At 39.9% G+C, this 24,603-nt stretch overlaps 1 long non-coding RNA gene across 2 annotated transcripts; it reads right to left on the reverse strand.

The window, feature by feature from the left end:
- Positions 1 to 729: 729 nt before the first annotated feature.
- Positions 730 to 9,861, reverse strand: LOC147573375 (uncharacterized). Of its 2 annotated transcripts, XR_015244691.1 has the most exons (3): positions 7,574 to 9,861; positions 6,967 to 7,113; positions 730 to 2,635 (listed from the first exon to the last, which is right to left on the reverse strand). It is a non-coding gene; the product is annotated as an uncharacterized LOC147573375 (long non-coding RNA). The 2 variants fall into 2 exon arrangements; XR_015244690.1 differs by having other exon boundaries at positions 6,967 to 9,861.
- Positions 9,862 to 24,603: the final 14,742 nt, after the last annotated feature.

Consider the following 24,603-nt stretch of genomic DNA (forward strand, 5'->3'; position numbering starts at 1 on the left):
GGTTTAACTTACTGGAATATGGAGCACTTGAAATGTTTCCACGGATGTCATTATGGTGATGCTGCAAAGCACCTTGCAAAATAAATGCATTTCTTTTTTTTTTTTTAACCACTTTATTGAGGTCTGATTGACATACCAAAAGCTGTACGTATGTAAGGCATACAACTTGAGTTTGGAGATAAGTATACACCCATGAAACGCTCACCACTGTCTATGCCATCAACATGCCTATCACTTCCAAATCTTTCTTTGCACCCTCTTTATTTATTATTTTGTATGTGTGATAAGAACACTTAACATAAGATTTAGCCTCATAGCAAATTTTTAAGTATACAATACAGTACTGTTCACTCTAAGCACAGTAGATCTTTAGGTATCATTCGTCTTCTATAACTGAAACCTATTGTCTTAGACTAGTATTTCCCTGTGGCCCTTCCCCCCCAGTCCCTGGCAACCACCTTTCCACTTGCTGCTTCTATGATCTACATTCCTCATGTAAGTGGTATCACGTAGTATTTACCCTTCTGTGCCTGGCTTATTTCACTTCACACAATGTCCTCTGGGTTCATCCATGTTGTTGCAAGTGATGGGATTTCCTTCTTCTTTTAAGATCAAATATTTCATTTTATACGTATGCCACGTTTTCATTCATCTGTTGATGCACATTTAGGTTGCTTCCTTCTCTTAGCTATTGTGAATAATGTTGCAATAAACACAAGAGTGCAGATATTTATTCAATATAGTGATTTAATTTTTTTGGATATACATCCAGAGCGGAATTGCTGGATCATATGGTCATTCTATTTTAATGTTTTCAGAAACCACATCCTGTTTTCCACAGTGGCTGCCCCGGTTTATATTACCACCAACAGCACACAAAGGTTCCCTTTTCTCCACATCCTCCCCAATTTTTACCTTTTGCTTTTTCATGTTTTTTAATAACAGGTGTGAGGTGATAGCTCATGGTGGTTTTGATTTGCATTTCCCTGTTTAGTGATTTTGAGCCCCTTTTCACATACCTATGGCTGTTTGTATGTCTTCTTTCAAAATAAAAATACATTTCAATACAACTCTACAAAATGATGACTTTGGGAGATGTATTATAGAGAGGTAAACGTACAAATTTCCAGAAATAGCCATTTCAAACGTTTGTCCATATTAAATATAATTTAAACATAGTTAATTTAGCTCTAAAATGTTTTGTACCGAAAGATGTAGAAAGAATAGATGTAGCACAGAAACAAGACAAATGAGAACAGTTCTGTATCTTAGGGAAAAAAGCTAAGGAATCTAAAATTCCTCTCTTAAAATCCTTCAATAATTTCCAATTACTTAAAGCATAAAGTAAATCACCTCACCATACCAACCCTTTTGGCAAAAACTGGACCAGATCAAATTTCTCCCCTTACTGGCTTTGCATTTGTTCCTACATCCCTGACACTCAGTGTCTTGTGGTGAACACAGAGGAACTGCTCCCTATATCTAAGAACTGGAAATAGCCAAATCTCTTAATACCATTCCCTAAAATCTTTGTTTACAAATAGGGTTTGCAAATGGGTAATACAATCATTGTGTCACCTCCAGACCCAAAAGCCCTATGAAATCTCCTTCCATCCCAATCTGATCAGTACTCTACATTTTTCAAAGCAAGGACACGTCTATTATCCTTATCCTCACTAGCAGTGAGTTACATATTATTATTACTAAGTTCTTTGTGAGAACCTGTGAGAAACTTGATGCTAATGGAGTTTAGTTTTACAGCTTTATAAGATATAATTAATATATGAAACCTACACGGATTTAAGATATGCAGTTAGGGGCACCTGGGTGGCTCAGTGGGTTAGGCGTCCAACTTCAGCTCAGGTCATGATCTCGTGGTTTGTGAGTTCGAGCCCTGTGTCGGGCTCTGTGCTGACAGCTCAGAGCCTAGAGCCTGCTTCGGATTCTGTGTCTACCCCTCTCGCTGCCCCTCCCATGCTCATGCTCTGTCTCTCTCTAATAAATAAATGTTTAAAAAAATTTTTTTAAAGATATGCAATTAGATGCTGAGAGTTTAAAGGTTTTACTTGTGTATCAGGATAGGACTTAAGAAAGACCTTAAGCCCATTTCTCTGTGGGATGGTCAGATTCCCAGGGATGACAGATCAATCTTTGATTCTGTACACCTGCATGTTTCCAGAAGGACTTTAGGACCAGAGTGCACCCACAGTGATAAAAGAGGCACATGACATACCCAGGACAACAGAGAGAGTTAATTTAAGGTTTTAACTGGATTTCCCAGACCAGGAGGTGAGCACATAGCACAGAGTGAGAATGACTGGGGCTTCTCCATATAGTTACAGGAACATACAAGCCAGAGGGGCACAATGGCCTCTTCTTGGACCCAGGTTGAGCCTCTTGAAAAACCTGCCTGGGGAGAGCCTGTCCACAGACAGGCTGTGTTATTGGCTGACAAGCACTGTTCCAGGAATTTTAAGGCCATGAAAATTGATCTCCAAAAGGTGGAACGCTGCTGAGTCTCCAGCTTGGTATAGCCATCGCCATGCAGTTAAATCTTTGATCCTTCACTGACATTAACGGGATCTGCAGCCTTTGCCTGTGTCTGTTGATATCTCACTGCCAATCACTTCCTCCCCTGTGAGAAACACACAGAGAATCACAAAAACTCCTAAGCGCTAGATTTGGTAGTTCAGAAATTCCAATTGCATCTCCAATACTCTTCTGTCTGCTTAATATTTAAAGGAATCCTATAATGCAAACCTTATATATCACAGAACTGATCCCAAAGTTTATAATCAGAAAAGAATAAATACTCTAAAGTTGCTGGGGGAGTTTCGTCTCTGATTAGGATGTGTATTGGTGCACGAGACCGTCATTCCCATGGTAACAACAAGGGGGAAAAAAAAACACTTCTATAAAGCTATCAAAGATCAGTGGATGGATGCAAAAAAAAAAAAAAAAAAAAAAAAAAAAAGAGCCTTAATGAGCTAAATTCCAGAGAGAGACAAGCAAAGAGCTGCAGATGCTGCCACACCTAGCGGCAAATTCCAATCTGACTGCGGATATGGAAAAGAGCACACTCATCATAGATGGAAGAGGGAAGTGTGAGGAGAAACCAGCCACACTTTAGCAACAGTGAGGCCAGCAGAAGAAGGTGGAATCCGTAAGAGCTCAACTAATAAAATCATTGTTCAGGCCAACATATTCCCCCCTCTTCCATCCCCTGGAAGTCGTTCTCTGAGAAAGCGGCAGAAATCGTTATGAGGACAGGGCTAAAAGACAGACAAAATTTGGACCATTTTCATGGTGTTCAGATCCCAGGGCCCTGCAAAATTTGAATCCATACGGGAATCATAACCAACTAAGCTAAAAATCAAACCCCTTCAAGTTCAAATCCTCAGAGGATCAAAGAGATTTATTTGTCCCTCAGTTGTAGCAACAGCAGTAAAGAAAGTTGGGGATTGAGCTGAAGGACAAACTTAAATCCCTAAATCATATTTGAAATCAGACATAAACTAACTGCAGCTGCAGTCCAGCCCTGGCCCAATTCGAAGTAAGAGGAATCTAAAGAAACAGACCCTGGCTAGGCTGCCTGATGGAAGAAAGTTCTTGTGCCCTCTGGGGAAAAAAGAAAAGAAGAAAGAAAAAACATCATATTTCACTGTTCTTCAAGGACTGGCATAGAATAAAAAGTTACAAAATATGTAAAGAAGTAGATAAATGGACCCATAATCGATAGAAGGAAATGCAATAAAGGCAGACCTACTAATGACCCTGCTATGGAAATCTGCAAAGACTTAAAAACAACTGTTTTAAATGTGTTTTTTTTTAAAAGGTAAATTGAACCCATTAAATCATCAAATGATGGTGGATTTTATGACAGATCTGTAAGCTAAAAAATAAATAAAATTCAAAGTATCAAACTGAAAAGAAATGACATTTTTAAAAAGGTAATTGAATCCTGCTAGAGGCTACAACTGTCTCTGCCTGGACCTCTTCGTGGAGGCCTGTCCACATTGTCACAGGGGTTTCCTCGCAGAAGGGTGGATGTGTGCCAGTAACAACCATCCCAAGAGACAGGAAGTAAAAGCTGCCAGTTTCTGGTGTCAAGCAGCCACAGAACCCAAATTCAAGAGTGGAGACATCGACCTCACTTGTCAGTGGGAGGAGTGTCACAGTTTGGGGACCACTATTAAACCCACCACAGCAAAAGGATGCATAATCAAACCATGGTATATTGATAGATACAATGTACAATGTATTTTCTACTTAGCAATAAAAGGGAAGGGGCATTACTAAACACAGCATGGATGTATTTCAAAAACATAATGTTTAGTGAAAGCCAGACTCAAAGGAGGAGTAAATACTGAATCACTCTATTTAGATGAAGTTCAAGAACAATAAAAAAATAAATCAATAATGACAGAAATCAGGAGAGCGTTTGCCTCTGGAGGAGCGATGGACTGAAATGAGGGACAAAGAAACTTTGGAGGTGGTGAAATATTCTGTATCTTCATTTTCATGTTGCTTTCATAAATTTTTACATGTGTCAAAACTCACTGAACTGTACCCTTAGGATTTTTGTACTTTACTGTATATAAACTAGAGCAGAGCAATATGGAACTGGTCAAGATACAAATAAAATATTATTGAAACACAAGCACTTGTGTAGTTCTGGATTGGAGGCTGATTTGGGCAAATTAGCTATAAAAAAACAAAATTGGGACATTTGGAAATATTTTATTGCGTTTATGGTATTAGGTGAGATAAGATTTTTTTGGTCTGTAAAGAACAAGATAGCTAGCTGAAAAAAGCATATTATAAAACAATGCACGTGGTATGAAATTGCACTGTTGAAAGTATCTTATAGAGGATTTTTAGAGCAATGAAAATACTCTGTATGATGCAACCATGGTGGACCCATGTCATTATACATTTATCCAACCCATAGAAGACTCACCAAGGGTGAACCCTCATGTAAACTGCAGACTGTGGGTGATAATGATGTGTCGATGTAGGATCATCAATCATAACAAATGTTCACACTCCCGTAGGGGATGTTGATGTTGATAGTGAAGGAGTGCATGCATGTGTTGGGAGAGAGGATATGTGTGAAATCTCTGTATGTTCCTCTCAAACCTTTTGTGAACCGAAAACTCCTCTAAAAAAATAAACTTTCAAATATATGTATAATATTACTCACATATATTTGTAGGAAAAGTGCAGGGGGATATGCTCTAGGGTGTTAACTGCGGTAATCTCTGTGCCATGGCAACGTCAGTTTCTGTTTTGTGTTTTTGCTTGCGTGGTATTTTCTAATCTTGTACAATGCCCAAGAACTGTTTCTATGATAAAAGTGTGTATGAATAATTTGCATTTTGTGACAACAGTGCTGAAAAATCATTTCTGCCCCCCAAGTATGCCATTTTTACCCAGCGCTAATTCAATTAAAATGGATTGTGTGCAGCATCTAACAGAAGATTAAATCAAGCATAACAACAGGTAATCTATGTTAATCATTGTGGTCCACGCCTGTATTTAATCCTTGCAGCCTTATAAGAAAGGAGCCATTACTAACCCCATCGCAGATAGGGAGACTGAGGCCCAACACAGTCACCAAATTAGCAAAAATCAGAGTCTCCCCTTGTCATTAGTCCTGACTACGTAAGCACTTATGGAGTTGATGCTACACTTACATCATCTCCTTCATTCTCAAAGCACTTTTTTGAGATTGCAGAGGTTCAGATGGAAACCAGGGATCCAAAGAAGTAGCTTGCCCAAGGTACCCCAGGCAGCCAGGGGTATAGCCGTAGTAGGAAAGCTGGTATGAAAGCTCAGGGACACACTGAGTCCCTGCCGGATGCTACCAGCATGAGAAGCCCTAACAGACACTGTCACCCCACACTTCTACTGCACAATTTATAAAATACCTAGACAAAAGAAGTGATATTTATGTAGGGTGGGTTTTTTTAAGGAAATGAGTCCACCCATTTCTTTTAAATCTAGAATCAAAAGCCTGATCATCAGAACATTGCAGGTTTGGAATGTACTGTGTTGGCCTCGGTGCTTGCTGAAGGTTGAGTCGAGAAAACATTCCGTGAATCCCATATATGTGTTTGCAATAGAGAAGTCTCTTGCCTCTCAATGTCCTACTGAGAGTGAAGCTCCCAATGAGAATTAGCCTTTAAAATTAGGTATTGGCCAGAGTGCCTGGGTGGCTCAGCCGGTTGAGCTTCCGACTTCGGCTCAGGTCATGATCTTGCGGTCTGTGAGTTCAAGCCCTGGGTTGGGCTCTGTGCTGACAGCTCAGAGCCTGGAGTCTGCTTCAGATTCCGAGTCTCCCTCTCTCTCTGACCTTCCCCCTCATGCTCTGTCTCTCTCTGTCTCCGAAATCAATAAACACTAAACAAATATTTTTTTTAATTAGGTACTGGAGGGGCGCCTGGGCAGCTCAGTCAGTTAAGCATCTGACTTCAGCTCAGGTCATGATCCTGAATTTGTGAGTTCGAGCCCCACATTGAGCTCTGTGCTGACAGGTCAGAGCCTGGAGCCTGCTTCGGATTCTATGTCTGCCTCTCTCTCTCTGCCCCTCCCCTGCTTGTGCTGGGTCTCTCTCGCGCAAAAATAAACAAAACATTAACAAAAAATTTTTTAACAAAAAAAAAGACACCGGATAAAATTTTACATTCCTAGAGAAATTTCCTTAGCATGTACTTTATTTTTTTATTTTTAAAACAGTTAGATAGTGCTTACTTGGTGCCAGCCACTGTTCTAAATGCTTTACTAGTACTGGCATATTTGATTGAATCCTCATCACATGCCTATATAAAGAAGCTACTTCTATCATCCGCATTTGACTTATGAGGAAACTGAGCCACAGAGTAATTACTTAATTTGCCTAAGGTGATACAATTAATAAGTATCTCTTTTTCTTTTCTTTTTTTTTTTTTTTTTTTTTTTACTTACAATATTCTCTTTGCAAACGTGTTCTCTTTCTTCCTGGGCTTGCTAGGAGGTCTCGAGCAGCTCTGGAAGATACTTTCACCTTTCAATATGCATTTTGTTTTCCTTTGTAGTTCTGATAACATGTTATGTTTTGCATTCTCTTTGTTCCTGGATGGATATAGGAATAAAACTTAGGGTGGAGCTAATGACTGAGATCTAGAGAAAACTACAATTACATCTATAATTCCTATATGCCAGAATAAGTACTTTGTAACACTAAATCAAGAGAAAAGAATTTGATTAAAGGTTTAATGGCAGCTTAAACTCAACCAGATTTTGAAACAAATACATGACTGAAGTTAATTTAAGAGACTGAATATGTTTAGACAAATGGGAGAATGGTGGTGTCTTTTTTTAATCTGCTGAGCAAATTCAAAGGGGTTAGAAAAAAAGGCAAGAGTATATCCAGGAACCTGTCACTGCGCTGCTCAGAGCTTCTTCAAGTGATTTTTCTCCCATGGAGTCCAGAAAAGCAATCAATTTAACAAGGCCCAGGAAAGCATTCAGGAGCCCAGGTACATAAACCACCTGCTAGAAGACAGTAATATGAAAAAATACCTGTTCTTACCTCGTGTTGCAGATGAGACCCTTCAGCGGTGACAGATTTTCATTTGTAATCATTCACAGCCAATTCCAATTTAGTTTTGAGGTGAGAGTTTAGCTCTGCAGCTGAACCAAAGCTGCCTCACACGACAAAGTATTTTTCAACTTTGTTTCTATAATATTCCTTTGTCAGGAAACTGATGAGAACTGCTTGTGGGCAAGAGATGGCTTTCTGTGAAAATAAACACCCGTGTATTTGGATGCTATTTCTTGATGAAGATGCTTATCCATGGATCATTCTTCTGGAAATCATGAGAAAGATACTGCCAACATGATCACATCAACGTAGGAGTTGAGAAGCTAGGTGAACTCTTCCTTGGCCAAAAGAATCACAATTACAGGGTGATGGCGCATCTGCGTGCAGGAAGGTGGTGGGATTCTGCGTCCACGGACACCTGTATGTTGTCATTTGCATGGGCTACCATAATGAATACCAGTGACTGGGTGGCTTAAACAGCAGACATTTATTTTCTCACAATCCTGGGGTCTGGAAGTCCAAGATCTAGGTAGTGGTGGCTTCTTCTGAGGCCTTTCTCCTTGGCTTGAAGCTGGCCACCTCGCCCTGTGTCTTCACATGGCCTTCGCTCCACACACGCCTGTTTCCTAATTTCCTCTTCTTATAAGGACACCAGACATATTGGATTAGGACCTACCCTAATGACCTTATTTTAACTTAACCACCTCTTTAAAGACCCTATCTCCAAATACAGTCCCATTCTGAGGTTCTGGGGGTTAGGACTTAAGCACATGAATCTGGGGGGATGTAATTCAGCTCATAGCATTGTATCTGGGCACTCACGCCTTCTCTCGTCTGTCTACCACGTTCTGAGAACATTGGGTATTTTAGGACCAAGACATCAATCGCAGCAGCCCCGTTTCCTAGAAGCCACATCAATGACTTCAAAAGCAGATGAGTTTCTGCCTAAAGCCATTTGAACAGACTTAAGGAGAGAAGGATTTCAACTATAAAATAAATTAGGATCTCGGTTTTTTAAACTCTTGGGTGACATAAATGTGAATTGAGAATATATCCCAGACTAGAAACAGAATAATAGGAATAAAAGGGACATATCAATTTTGGAGGCCCCGCCTAGGCATTTAGCAGAGCCAAAGGAGAGAAGGAGTTGAGAAGCGAAAATAGAAGCCACGACTCCCCAAGAAAACTTAAAATGCTGTGAGAATACACCATAACACAAACCTTCCATGACAACACCCTCATCAAATCAGAGAATCAAGAGGAAATTGGAAGGGCAGAGTATGCGTATATCGGTGCAGCCTTCCTAACAAAGAAGATGCTGTGGGGGTGTTGACCCTGTCATGAATGAGTCAGAAGGCAGCTCATTAGCCTCCGTGCACTCACTGTGCGCTCTGAACATTGCAGGTTTTCCCACTGTTTGCAAAGTTTGATCCAAATTAGCTCAACCTCCTGAAATACGAGCCATTGTTGCATTTCACTAAAGCTGGGCCTTTCTGGGTATATCCAGTCGTCCAGATGGCCCATGCAGTGTAGACAGATTGCTCAGAACAGGTTTGTAGTTCAAAAATTGGGGGGACACACACGTTGCATTGCCAGTTATTGCTGTCATGTGTTGAGCTTCGTGGTTGCTAAAATGTAGTTATAGTTTGAATACCCCAATAGAGTATGCAGCTTTTTATGACTTTCCGGACTCCAGAAGAAGAGTGAGGAAGACAGTTCTTAGGACATTCACACCTTGAGAAACGCACGTGTAATCCAGTTGCCTCATTTTCCAGATTAAGAAATAGACACAAGACTGATGCCACTTTTCCAGGCGCAATGCCAAGACGAGGACATACCTATCCTAATACCCAGAGTCCTTTCCTCTATGCCATTGAACTTCTTCTTAATGAAGTCTCTGGACTTGGAGGGAGGGACTGTACAGATATTCAGAAAACCTGAATCTTCAAGTTGGGATGTAATTGGTGACATAACATAAATTTAATCCTCATAAAATATGCACCAAATACTACATAAAATTTTGGATCGTTTGCATCAGCATCATAACAAAGAAAAATAGCTTAGGAGCTACGCCAGGCATAACCCACTTGTGGGTTAGTTTCTTTTTGTCTAATCAAAACTGTTCCATATATGTCTATTCCAGACTCCAGACCATGGTATCTACATTGAACCTGGCACGTGTTAGCATTCCATAAACATTGTTGATCCAGTGAATGACCAAAGCCAGTTCCCATTCATGTTTACGTTGGCACCTCTGGCTGATATCAGAAAAAGAAAACTAAGGGGCGCCTGGGTGTCTCAGTCGGTTAAGCGTCCGACTTCAGCTCAGGTCATGATCTCGCGGTCTGTGAGTTCAAGCCCCACATCGGGCTCTGTGCTGACAGCTCAGAGCCTGGAGCCTGTTTCGGATCCTGTCTCTCTCTCTCTCTCTCTCTCTGACCCTCCCCCATTCATGCTCTGTCTATGTCTCAAAAATAAATAAATGTTAAAAAAAAAAATTTTTTTTAAAGAAAAAAGAGGGGCGCCTGGGTGGCGCAGTCGGTTAAGCGTCCGACTTCAGCCAGGTCACGATCTTGCGGTCCGTGAGTTCGAGCCCCGCGTCGGGCTCTGGGCTGATGGCTCAGAGCCTGGAGCCTGTTTCCGATTCTGTGTCTCCCTCTCTCTCTGCCCCTCGCCCGTTCATGCTCTGTCTCTCTCTGTCCCAAAAATAAATAAACGTTGAAAAAAAAAAAAAGTTTAAAAAAAGAAAAAAAGAAAAAGAAAACTAAAATGTCGTCACATCCCAGACAGGTAATTTAAGTGGCCATCTGGAAGACACTAAGGAAGGGCTGGGTGCGTGGCAAACTGTACAAGGCTTGCCTCTCATCTGTCTGCAAACGCTGGTCAAGATGAACCATACGGAGAGGAGAAAAAATATGGAGCCAAATGACACAATTCATAAACATTTACCAAGCGTACTAAATATCCAAAATTGAAAAAGATCTTGCCATCGAAGAAAGTAAGTTACTGCAGAAATTGTGTACATCTCAGAACCTAAAATGGGAAGGTTTGGCTTGAGAACTCAGCCAGTTTTCAAGGAAAGCCCCAGTGAAGGGGCTTGTACCCATGATGAAGCCACCACCCTGACCCAAGGAAGTTTGATGCACTAAGCTGATAACAAGCACAATATCACACCTCTCTTCGGATACTGACATTTCGGTTCGCAATGTCTCTTTATCTCCCTCTCAAATTCTGTAACCACAAAATTTAATTCTTTGTCCACTGGGACAAATTCCTCCCAATGTGGGAATATATTGTGAGTATACACATTTTTTTCCTAATTGGTACTGATTTCTATTAACAATAGTTAATATGCAACACATTTCCAAATACGCAGACCACGGATTAAAAATCTTGCTTCCATGTATTTAACTTAACCTTACCATTTTTCCCATTTTAACAAAAGATGCTTTTCTTCCAACACATTACTTCTTCGCCTGTTTCTTGAATATTCTTCTCACGATTAATATTTGTCACCAACCCCCTTATAAAAGTAATACTCCTTACTTTTCTTCTTAAAAATGTATTTTCAAATATCATCCCTGTCAACATCCAATATCGTAGCAGTTAATATGATGCTAACCAAATGTAATTATAGGACATACAAAGTTTATTTGCTCAATATACGGCACTAGACAGCACTAGAAATTTGCGTGCATATTTTTTTAATGTTTATTTATTTTTTTGAAAGAGAGAGAGAGCATGAGCAAGGGAGGGGCAGAGAGAGAGGGAGACCCAGAATCTGAAGCAGGCTCCGTGTGCTGAGCTGTCAGCACAGAGCCCTATGTGGGGCTCGAACTCACTAACCATGAGATCAGGACCTGAGCCAAAGTTGGACACAACCAACTGCGCTACCCAGGTGCCCCAAAATTTGCATGCATATTATTACAGCTTGTCCTGTTTCTGTGTGGCCATATACTCATGGATTTTTTTATGGACATATCATGTTCTAATTGACTGTGATCATTACTTTTCACGTGCAACTTATCACTACTGGGTTATTAGGATAATTCCAAACTCTGCTCCTATTTTCTTTTCAATACCACAATATTTTTAAAATTCTACTAACATTATGAAAACAAAAATACCATCTGGGTTATGCTGTTTCTTTCCATCCCAAGGTTTAGAACAAATTCCCTTTGAAGGAGCCCTGATTTCTGTCACTGAAGAATAATACAGGGGTCCTTGGTGTTAGCCATGCCCATGAGACTCTCACTTGGACAATGTCTGGACTGATGGTGATGACACAAGTATCTTGACCTTTCTTGGTAACTGAGACTTTTTACACATGGCATCAGGTTTGTGCTCCCGCTTTAATTCCAACCATCCTAACTCTCACCTGTTTTAAAAATCACCTGTGCGTGCCTGGGTGGTTCAGTAGGTTTGGCATCCAACTCTTGATTTCAGCTCAGGTCATGATCCTAGGATTGTGCGGTTGAGCCCCACATCGGGCTCTGCACTGACTGTGGAGCCTGTTTAAGATTTTCTCTCTTTCTTCCTCTGTCCCTTTCCCCTGCTCTTGCTCTCTCTTCTTCTCTCTAAAGTAAAAATTAAGTTAAATTTTTAAAAAAAGATTACCTTCTGGGGCACCTGGCTGGCTCAGTTAGGGGAGCATGAGACTCTTGACATCCAGGTGGTGAGTTCCAGCCCCATGTTGGTTGTGGAGATTACGTAAATAAATAAAACTCTAAAAAAAATCACCTTCCAGGGGCGACTGTGTGGCTCGGTCAGTTAAACACACAACTTCAGCTCATGTCATGATTCTGTGGTTCGTGAGTTCGAGCCCCACATCAGGGTCTGTGTTGACAGCTCAGAGCCTGGAGCCTACTTCAGATTCTGTGTCCCTGTATCTCTCTGCTCCTCCCCGCTCATGTTCGCTCGCTCGCTCTCTCTCTCTCTCTCAAAAATAAACATTTATAAATAAATAAATAAACCACCATATTGACCAAAGTGTTGGAAACTACAATTTCTTACTGTTGTTTATATAAATGTCATGTGTTTTCTTTTTTGTCCTTCAATTCAAAATGTGTGGCTTTTGCACCAGGTTTGGGTTGTTCTTGTCTGTATTTACTTGCATGAACACCAAAACATTAAAAGGAAATATGTTTTATTCTTATCCCAAAGGAAGTATTGAGAATTTGAGGGTATATGAGACTACTTTCATTTTAACAAAATAAATTTCCCTATTGATCTTTTCAGGGTATTCAAATTTAGCTTTGTTTTTCCTCTGATCATGAACACTAAGTATATGCAGATTAATATCAATCACAGATTCTGTATATACTTAGTGCTCATGATAAGAGGAAAAACAAAGCTAAATTTGAATATCCTGATAAAATCAGTACTGAAATTTATTTTATTAAACTAAAAACTATATTAAGAAATATACTCATAGAAAATGTACATTAACAAAATCTCTGTACTTATTCATACACAGTTAGACATGTTTGGTATGATTAGTTGCTTTGTGGAAAGAAAACATATTGAATGGTAGAAACAGACGTGGCTCAGTCTACATCATGGAGATGCGGACATGAAAACGAGGAAGAGAACATGTGGTCTGGCGATCTTGAGACTCAAAAAAGAAGGAAGAGAAGGGCTGAGGTTTAGAGTGTATTTGTGTAGAGCAAAGTCAATGGAATCATATGGGGAATATTTTGGCTCCAGGAGGAAGAGAATGTGTTTGGGCAAAGAACCTGAGTTTGTCTCAGACTTGGTAACCACTCTAACTAAGTCAGGGTGTATTAAAGTAGGTTGTCTCATGCCGTTCCTATTGGCCACCACTGTTATATGTAACAGTTGGCAGGGGGGGAGCGTGGAATATGAACTGTGAGTAGGAGTGGAGCTCACTCTCCAGGAAGCTTTCCCACATCGGCTTGGGTTGTTAGGCAGGCAGCAGCACAAACCACTCTGTCTGTCCCTTACCCACCACCAATAAGAGTTGGCCCACCTTGGGCGCCTGGGTGGCGCAGTTGGTTAAGCGTCCGACTTCAACCAGGTCACGATCTCGCGGTCCGTGAGTTCGAGCCCCGCGTCGGGCTCTGGGCTGATGGCTCAGAGCCTGGAGCCTGTTTCCGATTCTGTGTCTCCCTCTCTCTCTGCCCCTCGCCCGTTCATGCTCTGTCTCTCTCTGTCCCAAAAATAAATAAACGTTGAAAAAAAAAAAATTAAAAAAGAGTTGGCCCACCTTGAAAGGGGGGAAATAATTTGGATAGGGATGAACAAGAGTCTAAAGTATATTACCGGGGTTTCTGGGTAGCTCAGTCGGTTAAGTGTCCAACTCTTGATTCCAGCTCAGGTCATGATCTCGTGGTTCCTGAGATCGAGCCCCACATATGGCTCTGTGCTGACAGAGCTCTCTCTCTCTGCCCCTCCCCCGCTCATGCACACACGCTCTCTCTCTCAAAATAAACAAAGAACATTTTGAGAAAAGTACATTCCTACAATAAACTGAAAACTAGTAGCAACCCTCATTCTAGAAATAGATACCTGAAATATTTATCCGAACTATTTTATTATATACCTTCTCTACTGAGGAATTAAATATGAAACTTGTAGGTACCATATCATTCAAGATGGACCTTTGTGCCCCAAGAAAAAATACTGCCCGATCAGAAAGCAACAAATTCCAAATACTAGCAGCACCACAATAATAATTAACTATATGCATAAATCCAAAGCCAAGTTTCAGTGCACCTTGGCTAGCCAGGTACATCAAGGTACGTCAAGAATCAGACCTTCTTTGAGAACGTGGCATGATAATTCACACTTTGCTTATTTAACTTCCTTACTACCTTCTTCTTTTGTTTTTGGTTTTGTTTTCGTTTTATTACATCAGGGACTGTATAGTCATATTCCACGGAATTTAGAACCACCTAAATCAGGTAATGGCATAAGATTTATATTTAATCTGGACTGTCTTTTTTTTTAATTTGATGTGTAACGTTGTGTAAGTTTAAGTTGTACAGCCTGTTGCTTTGATACTTTTATTGAAATGGAAAAACCAAAGACCCAGTGCAAGCCAAGGGAGTGTAGGGACGTCCTCAACCAATCTTTTCAGTGTATGCCTTTGTCAACTAGTCTTCCCAGAAGGAGAAGCCAAGTCGGGGTTAGGCACGAGGGACAAACCTGTGATGGATAAAGAGGGACGGAGCAGAAAAAGGTAGGGAGTGCTTTCAGACGGTGGTGCAGAATGACACCTGCGAAAGAAAAGAGAGGGGGAAGGGATGGGAAGAGACTTCACCTACAGCACAGTTTTCTTAAAAATATATTTTTAAGTTTATTTGTTTTTGTGAGAGAGAGAATGAGCGTGAACAGGGGAGGGGCAGAGAGAGGGGAGACCACGGATCCAAAGCTGCCTCTGCACTGACAGCAGAGAGCCGGATGCAGGACTCAGGCTCATGAACCGCGAGATCACAACCTGAGCCCAAGAGCCACCCAAGTGCCCCTGTACCAGAGTTTTGAGAACATTTCAACCAGGCGAATGGAGCATGACCTGATTAAAAGTTACTCGTTAACGGACTCTTGTGTAGCGGCTCCTGGGTGGCTCAGTCAGTTGAGTGTCCTACTTCGGCTCAGGTCATGACCTCATGGTTCCTGAGTTCAAGCCCCGCAGGCGTATCGCCGGGGCTCTGTGCCGACAGCTCTGAGCCCTGGAGCCTGCTTCGGATTCTGTTTCCCTTTCTGTCTGCCCCTCCCCGCCGCTTGCACTCTGTCTCTCTCTCTCAAAAATAAATAAACATTAAAAACAAATTTAAAGGACTCTTGTGTTAAGCCCATACACATAGCCCATACAATGCTCAGTCTTGACTGAAAGCAGCCCAGGAGAAGCACGATCTCAGCATGAATGCAGGGGAGAAACCAAACTGGTGGCAGCTGGTGATGCCAATCAACTACACTCTCAGCAGCAGGTTCTCTTTTTTTTATTGTTTTATTGACGTATAATTGACACACAATATTATATTAGTTTCAGGTGTACAGCATAGTGATTGACACTTGTATATATTGCAACATGATCACCACACTAAGTCTAGGTGCCATCTGTCACCATCGGAAGTTACAAAACGTTTATCTGGTGATGTGAACTTTCCAGATTTTCTTTCTCAACAACTTTCAAATTTGCAATTCAATATTATTGACTAGAGTTATCGCGCCGCACATCACATCCCCATGACTTACTTATTTTATAACTTGATCCCCTTCAACCATTTCACCCATCCTCCCCTCTGGCAACCACCGGTCTAGTCTCTGGTTCTCTGAGTTCACATCTTTAGATTCCACATCTAAGTGAGACCATGCAAGATTTGTCTTTCTGTGCCCGTCTTATTTCACTTAGCGTAATGTCCTCTAGGTTCATCCCTGTCATTGCAAATGATCAGGACTTCATTCTTTTTGTGGCTGAATAACATTCCAGTGTGTGTGTGTGTGTGTGTGTGTGTGTGTGTGTGTGTGTGTGTGTGTGACATTTTCTTTATCCATTTATCCACTGATGGACCTTTAGCAAGTTTCCATATCTTGGCTATTATGAACAACATGCAAAGAACATGAGCGTGCAGATATCTCTTTGAGATACTGATTTCATTTCATCGCCTTTGGATATATATCCAGAAGTGGGATTGCTGGATCATGTGATAGTTCTATATTTAGTTTTTTGAAGACCCTTTATACGGCTTTCCATAATGGCTGTACCAATTTACATTCCCACGAGCGGTGCACCAAGATCTCCTTTTCTCCCAACCTTAACCAATGTTTGTTATCTCTTGTCTTTTGGTAACAGCCATCCTAACAGCTATGAGGTGATATCTCATTGTGGTTTTTCTTGGCACTCCCCTGACCGTTAGTGACGCTGAGCACCTTTTCACATACCTGTCATTCATATACCTGTTTGTCATGTCTTCTTTGGAAAAATGTCTAGTCGGTCTTCCGCCCATTTTCTAATCAGGTTATTTTGATTTTTGAGTTGTATGAGTTCCTCCTATATTTTGGATATTAACCCTTTATCAGATAGATGGCTTGCAAATACTTTCCCACATTCCATAAGTTGCCTTTTCATTTTATTGATCGTTTCCTTTGCTGTGCCTTTTAGTTTGCCTTGTAGTTTGATGCAGTCCCACTTGTTGATTTTTGCTTTTGTTGCTTGTACTTTTGATGTCATATCCAAAAAAAACATTGCCAAGACCAGTGTCAAGGGGCTTTTTCCCTATGTTTTCATCCAGAGGTTTTATGCTTTCATGTCTGCCATTTGAGTCCTTAATCCATTTTGAGTTCATTTTTGTGAGTGACATAAGATGGAGGAGGGGGGTCCAGTTTCATTCTTTTGCATACGCATATCCAATTTCCCCAACACCATTTATTGAAGACACTGTCCTTTCTCCATTGAGTATTCTCAGCTCCCTCGTCAAATATGAGCAGGCTATGTATATGTGGGCTTATTTCGGGGCCCTCAATTCTGTATCATTGTCTACACCTGAGGCATGGGCCAGTATGACTCCTGCAGGGGCCCTAGGCAGGTGTCACCAGTGGCAGGATCAAGAGCAAAGAGAAATATAGCCATATGTCCAGAGGGATGGGGCAGTTTCTGGGGCCGTAGCTGGGACCCCAGTTGGTGATTCAAAATCCTGAGTATGGGCCTGCCTTCTCAAAACAACCCTCTTTGGTCTTGGGCACTGCTGACATTTTGCAGTCTCCTACCAGGAGCCCAAACCTCCTGCAGAGGCACTTTTGTCCAGTATGGCTGCCAAATTATTGTTGTTGGGCAGGTACACGGACAGGGGCCTCCTATCCTGCCATCTTGCTCATGTCACTCCCTGCAAAATATTATTTGTTAAAAATTTTATTTCCCCTTTTAAAATTATTTGATGTGTGTGTGTGTGTGTGTGTGTGTGTGTGTGTGTGTGTGTGTGTGTGCCTTGCTGCCTGATTTAACGTCTTTCCAGACTCCACTCAAAGAAATCCCTCCAGGACACGTTTATAAGCGATTCTACCAAAATTAAAACAAGCATTCTTTATTAGTGAAACCAAGAACATGTTCCTTAACTATTCTACAACTTCTAAAACAACTAAAGCTTGCATGTGCCAGAAAACAGAAACCTCTACAGACTAGCATCATCTAAAGCAAATCTTAAAAGATGAGGGTAGGGCAACATATGGGTAATGAACCATGTAGCACTTGCTTGGAGAGGCACCCAGTTTGAAAAGAGCATTGTCAGGCTGACGGAAGCATTTGTCTCAGTAAATATTCTTCTTCATCCCTAAAGCACTCAACCATGAGAAGGTAAGCACAGACAGCAGTCGAACAGTCTCTAATGAATACTTGTAACACACGAGCCAAAAAATCCTTGATCTATATGCCCTCTGTGAAAAATACCAAGAGAAGAGATGGGGTTAAAAATGAGGAAGGGGCTTTCACTTCCAACTGTGATGGACCAGCTTGTAGCAAAATGAACCCCTCAGCAAGAAAATCTTTAAAAGATGAATGAAATACAGAAAACATCAGGTCAGGGGCACCTGGGTGGCTCAGATAATTGGGCATCTGACTTTGGCTCAGGTCAGGATCTTGCTGTTCGTGGCTTTGAGCCCAGCATCAGGCTCTGTGCTGACAGCTCGGAGCCTGGAGCCTGCTTCAGACTCTGTGTCTCACTCTCTCTCTGCCCCTCCCCCACTCTCACTCTGTCTCTCTCTCTCTCTCTCTCTCCCTCTCAAAAATAAATAAACATTAAAAAAAAAGAAAAGAAAAGAAAAGAAAAGAAAAGAAAAGAAAAGAAAAGAAAAGAAAAGAAAACATCAGGTCAATGGTATTAGAGAGTTATTAAGGCAGCCATGACTCAAAGAGCCAAGTTGCTGGAAAGACAAAAAGCCCAGAAAAGTGAACTCGGCATTCTGGGCCCCTTTCCCTTTAGGTACTTGATAATTCCTACGATACCCAGGGCAAAAGGATTTTCAAAAATCCAAAGTAAAGAGGGAACATGCCCTAATTTATTTAATGAGGCCAACCAAAGTTTCATATTAACACCTGAAAAGGACATTGCAAGAAAAGTAAATTACAGATTAATATCTATTTGTGAACATAGTCGTAAAGTTGATTTCAATATAATTCATAAATACATAAAAAAGATAATACATCATAATCCGTTTGAATTTATTCCAGAAATGCACCATTGCTCCCACATTAGAAAAACCAAACAGCAAAAAGAAGAAAGAAAAACCAAACTACTCACCATTCTAGAAAAAGAAAAGGAATGAAAAAAATAAGAATAAAAGACCTTCTAACAAGGTACCAGAAAAGCACTTGAGAAAATTCATTATAAAAATATTAGCAAAGTAGACATAGAAGAATCTGACTTTAGTTTAATATTGAGGGTCTACCAAAATACCTACAGCAAACATCACACTTAATGGTAACATATGGAAGCTTTACCTCCCAAGGCCAGGAACATAACAAAGTCCACTCTATCATCACTTCTATCCAACATTACACGTTAGGTCTTTGGCTATGCACCCATGTAAATAAAAGAACTCCCAAAGCATACAGATTGCAAAAGTAAATATACCTGTGATTAGTAACAGACAACACAGTTATTCATGTGACACATCCAAAAATATTCCACAGAAAAACTACTAAAATGGATCTAACAGGGGCACCTGGGTGGCTCAGGTTTAAGCATCCGACTTCAGCTCAGGTCATGATCTCGCAGTTCATAAATTCGAGACCTACATCCGCTCTATGCTGACGGCTCAGAGACTGGGGCCTGCTTCGGATTCTGTGTCTCCCTCTTTCTGTCCCTCCCCTGCTTGCACTCTGTCTCTGTCTCTCTCTCTCTCTCTAAAATAATAAACATTAATAAATAAATAAATAAATAAATAAATAATAAAATGAATCTAGCAAAATTGCTCGATAAAGTCAGGATGAAAGTTTCATCATTATCTACCAGAAAGAAGTAGAAAATGAGTTTTTTTTATTCAAAAAAATAAGAAAATAATAAAAATAAAAATAATAAAATAAATGATCCTTATAAAAGCATAAAGAATATTCAGGGTTGACTCTAACAGAATATGTACAATACTTCGTCACAGAAAACTAAAGACAATATTGAGGGAAAATGTAAAAGATCTAAACAAACAGAGGACATATGTCTGTGAAGTGCAAGACACAATACTGTAGAGGTAACTCCTTCTAAAGAGATATATGCATTCAATACAATCCAAATGAAAAGCCCGGCTGTGTTTTTATATTGTGGAAATTGAAAAACTGATACTAAAATGTATATGTAAATTTAAAAGTCCACAAATACCTACACAATTTTGAAAATAAATGAATTTAAAGAATTCACATCGCTAGGTATTAAGACTTACTATAAAGTCTTAATGTGACATAACACAGGGACAGAAATGTGGCAAAACACAGGACAGAAAAATATTCTGGTTAAACAGAATGGAGTTCAAAAGCATAGCTACATAAATATGTGCATGTGCATTTTTAAAAAGGGGACACTCCAGTGAAGTATAAAAGAGAATCGTCCTTCCAGTAAAACTTCACTGTGGAAAAAATCATTCCAGAGTCTTGACCCTTCCTCATACAATACACAAAAGCATTCCAGAAATTTTGAAGGTGTAAATAGTAAAGGCAAAATAATAAAACTTTTATAATAAAACAAAGGAGAAAATACTAATGAGCTTGGGACAACAAAGAGAATCAGAGAAAACAGTCCCAAAAATAAATGCCACAAATTACTCTCATCTATATATGTGAGCATGTGTATATAGACTACACAAAAAAGACAATACTATAGAAAAAATGAACATACATTTTAACCCCCCCAAAAAGATATCAAAATGGCAAATAAACCAACAAAGAGGTTAAAATCTCATCAGTTCATCAAGAACATACAAATGAAAATTACAACCACAACAATATATAAAAAATACTGACATTCCTAAAGTGTTAGCAAGAATGTAAACAATAGGAAATATCACACACTGCTGGTGGGAGTGTTAATTGGCATAACCACACTGAAAAACCCTTTGACACTATTAATAAATGAAAACTAATCTGTGTGTACTCTCAAACTAAACAAATGAGTAAATATATACATTTGTGAGTCATGTTTCTCCCTATAGAATAAGTGAGAAACAAACAACGAATGAGGGAAGTCAAAGAATAATCTTCAATGATTAGACTGGAATTAGAAGTAAGAGAAAAATATGATTTCACTAGTTTCTCCTAAGGGGCTCATAGCCAACAACACCCCAGGAGAACTAGATCCCAGGCCTGGGTTTCTAAATGCCATTCCCCTCTCAAAGGAAATAGGATTCCCTGGGGAGATTGTGGGGTAGCGATCAGACAAGACTGGAACATTTCCAAGTAAGTATCACGAACAGATGCTAAATTTAAATCGGGGAAAAGGTTTGAAGAAAAGAAGGATATTTACACAGCCCTTCAGTATTTTCCCATATCTTTTAGCAAATTACAAAATAAAATTAAACTCATAATGGTGAATATAGACAACAACTAAACTAAGTAATCAAAATTCACCAAAAAAAAAAAAAAAAAAAAAGGCAAACATCAACAGAGTCCTATGTGCTCCCAGACATAATGGCTTGAGAAGGACACATCACTGCATGTAACCAAAACGCATAACCGTGATTCATTAATGAGGAAACATCAGAAAAATCCAAATCAAGGAACATTCTATAAAATATTGGCCTGTATCAATCAAAAAGAATGAAATCTTGCCATTTGCAACTATGTGGATGGAACTAGAGGGTATTGTGCTAGGCAAAATTAGTCAGTCAGAGAAAGACAAATATCATATGACTTCACTCATTTGAGGACTTTAAGACACAGAACAGATGAGCACAAGGGAAGGGAAGCAAAAATAATATAAAAACAGGGAGGAGGACCAAACATAAGAGACTCTTAAATATGGAGAACAATGAGAGGGTTACTGCAGGGGTTGTGGAAGGGGGGATGGGCTAAATGGGTAAGGGGCACTAGGGAATCTACTCCTGAAATCATTGTTGCACTATATGCTAACTAACATGGATGTAAATTTAAAAAAATAATAAATTAGGGGTGCCTGGGTGGCTCAGTCAGTTGAGCATCCGACTTCAGCTCAGGTCATGACCTCTCAGTTCTTGAGTTCAAGACCCACCTCGGGCTCTGTGCTGACAGCTCAGAGCCTGGAGCCTGGAGACTGCTTCGGATTCTGTGTCTCCCTCTCTCTCTGCCCCTCCCCCACTCATTCATTTTCTCTCTCTCTCTCTCTCTCTCTCTCTCTCTCTCTCTCTCTGGAAAAAATAAACATTAAAAAAAAATTTTAATAAATTAAATTTAAAAATAAAAAATAAAAAAAATAATAAAAAAAAAAAATATATATATATATATATATATATATATATATATATATATATGGCCTGTGTCTTTTCATAGAAGACCAAGGAAGGCTAAGGAATTCCTTGATTCAAGGAGTCTAGAGGAGCGCCTGGGTGGCTCAGTTGGTTAAGGATCTGACTTCAGCTCAGGTCATAATCTTGCAGTTCATGGGTTCAAGCCCTGTGTCAGGCTATGTGCTGACAGCTCAGAGCCTGTAGCCTGCATCAGATTCTGGGTCTCCCTCTCTCTGTGCCTCTCCTCTGATGGTGCTCTGTCTCTTTCTCTCTCTCAAAAATAAATAAAATCAATACAAATGTTTAAAAATTAAAAAAAAAAAAAAAAAAGGAGTCTAGAGACATGAGAACAAGATGCAGTGCGGGTCCTGAACTAGATCCTTTACTGTAAAATCACAGTTAAGGAGGATGTTATTGGAGCAATTGATACACTTGGAATATGACATAAAGAATAAGCAATAGTATTCTTTGATGTTAAATTCCCCGAATTTAATATCTCTACTGTTGTTATGTAAATAAATATCCTTGTCATATTATAATGTGATATAATAATATATAATTATGTAACAGTGTTAATAATAATGATATTAATACAGAAGTATTAAGAGGCAAAGGTCCTGGTGCAAGCAGCCTACTCCCAAACAGTTTAAAAAATATCATGTATATAATGTTTTGATAATACAGATAAATTGGTAGGAAGATATCTATCATAGATAGATAACAGAAAAAATAGTTAAGAAATATCTTTCAGGGCACCTGGGTGGCTCAGTCAGTTAAGTGTCCAACTTTGGCTCAGGTCATGATCTCACAGTTCATAAGTTCAAGCCCCACATGGGGCTAACTGCTGTCAGCACAGATCCCACTTTGGATCCTCCGTCCCCCTCTCTCTCTGCCCCTCCACCAATTGTTCTCTCCCTCCCTCCCTCCCTCTCTCTCTCTTTCTGTCTCAAAAAGAAACAGTAAAAAAAAAAAGGAAATATCTTTCATTTCAACTAGTCTTTTCTCTGACAGTTTACTTCTTCCGTTATCTAATTTTAATTATCTTGTTTGTTTTTCTGACTTTCTTTAAGGACTTTTATTAAATTTTCATTCAAATCTATTCCCTCTTGGCACCATAGTCCAATCTCTTACTTCCATTTCTTTCCTGAATTCAGCCAATTTTGGTGACATTTCTTCCTGGGTTTTGTCCATTTTTGTTCTTAGTTTTTTTCTTTTTAATGTTTATTTATTTTTGAGAGAGCAAGAGACAGAGCATAAGCAGGGGAGGGACAGAGAGAGACACACACAGAATCCAAAGCAGGCTTCAGGCTCTAAGCTGACAGCAAAGAACCCGACCCAGCCTCGAACCCACCAACTGCAAGATCATGACCTGAACCGAAGTCAGATGCTTAACTGACTGAGCCACCCAGGAGCCCCTGTTCCTAGTTCTTCAATATCTGATTTTAGGGATTTTCCTTTTAAATTCTCTGTATGTTATTTTGGAGTGTTACATACCACTTTATTCTGCTTTACTGGGAAGTTTTATCCACTAAAGTGTGTTGATTCTTAATTTCTATTTTCCCCTCTCATTTGTTTTGAATGAAGTTGGTCTCACTTTCCCTTTGGAGAGACATTTTATGTGAAAAGTTCCTAGAGGAGTCCCTCCACCGTCAGTGGAATGAGTTACACTGTCTCTAATGATTGATATGTCTTCAGTGATCACGACTGGGGAATGGTTGACATATCTTTTGAGCTTGGGTAAATTTCCCCATTTACCCATATGTCTCACTTATCTGTAGTACACAGTGAGGAAGTCAAGATACTATTCTTAACCATAGTAATTTTTAAAATATGTATTAAAGAATTGACATGAAAGAATGCAAAATAAAATACAGACCTTAAAACACTAGAAAATACAGGGCGCCTGGGTAGCTCAGTCGGTTAACCACCAGACTTCAGCTCAGGTCATGATCTCACGGTCCATGAATTCAAGCCCCATGTTGGGCTCTGGGCTGACAGCCCAGAGTCTGGAGCCTGCTTTGGGTTCTGTGTCTCCCTCTCTCTCTGCCTCTCCCTGGCATGTGCTCTGTTTCTTTCTGTCTCTCAAAAATAAATAAATGCTTAAAAAAAATTTTTTTAATACTAGAAAATACAATATAGAAGGCAAGCTGTTTCATCTAACATTTGCACCACATATTATCCCTTTATTTTTGTTGGATCACAGTCTTGAGTGAATTCCTGAGACTAAGCACACGATACATTCATTTTTCTAAGTAATTACATGTCTTAATATTGTCTATATATTTTTTGAAGTTTTTATTTATTTTTGAGACAGGTGGGGGAGGAGCAGAGAGAGAGAAGGAGAGAGAGAATCCCAACCGGGCTCCACACTGTCAGCACAGAGCCCGATGTGGGACTCGAACTCAAAAACTGTGAGATCATGACCTGAGCTGAAATCAAGAGTTGGACGCATAACAGACGGGGCCACCCAGGCGCCCCAATATTGTCTATATTCTATGAGGCATTTTGCCTATTTGATTCTGGAATTGAAGGTTGAAAATGATTTTTTCAGAAACATAACAGAACGACTCGGCTGTTTTGTACTGTCTTGTTTT

The sequence above is a fragment of the Puma concolor genome, chromosome E2 (genome assembly GCF_028749965.1).
Source record: "Puma concolor isolate L17-30 chromosome E2, mPumCon1.1.hap2, whole genome shotgun sequence".
NCBI classification, from domain to species: Eukaryota; Metazoa; Chordata; class Mammalia; order Carnivora; family Felidae; genus Puma; species Puma concolor.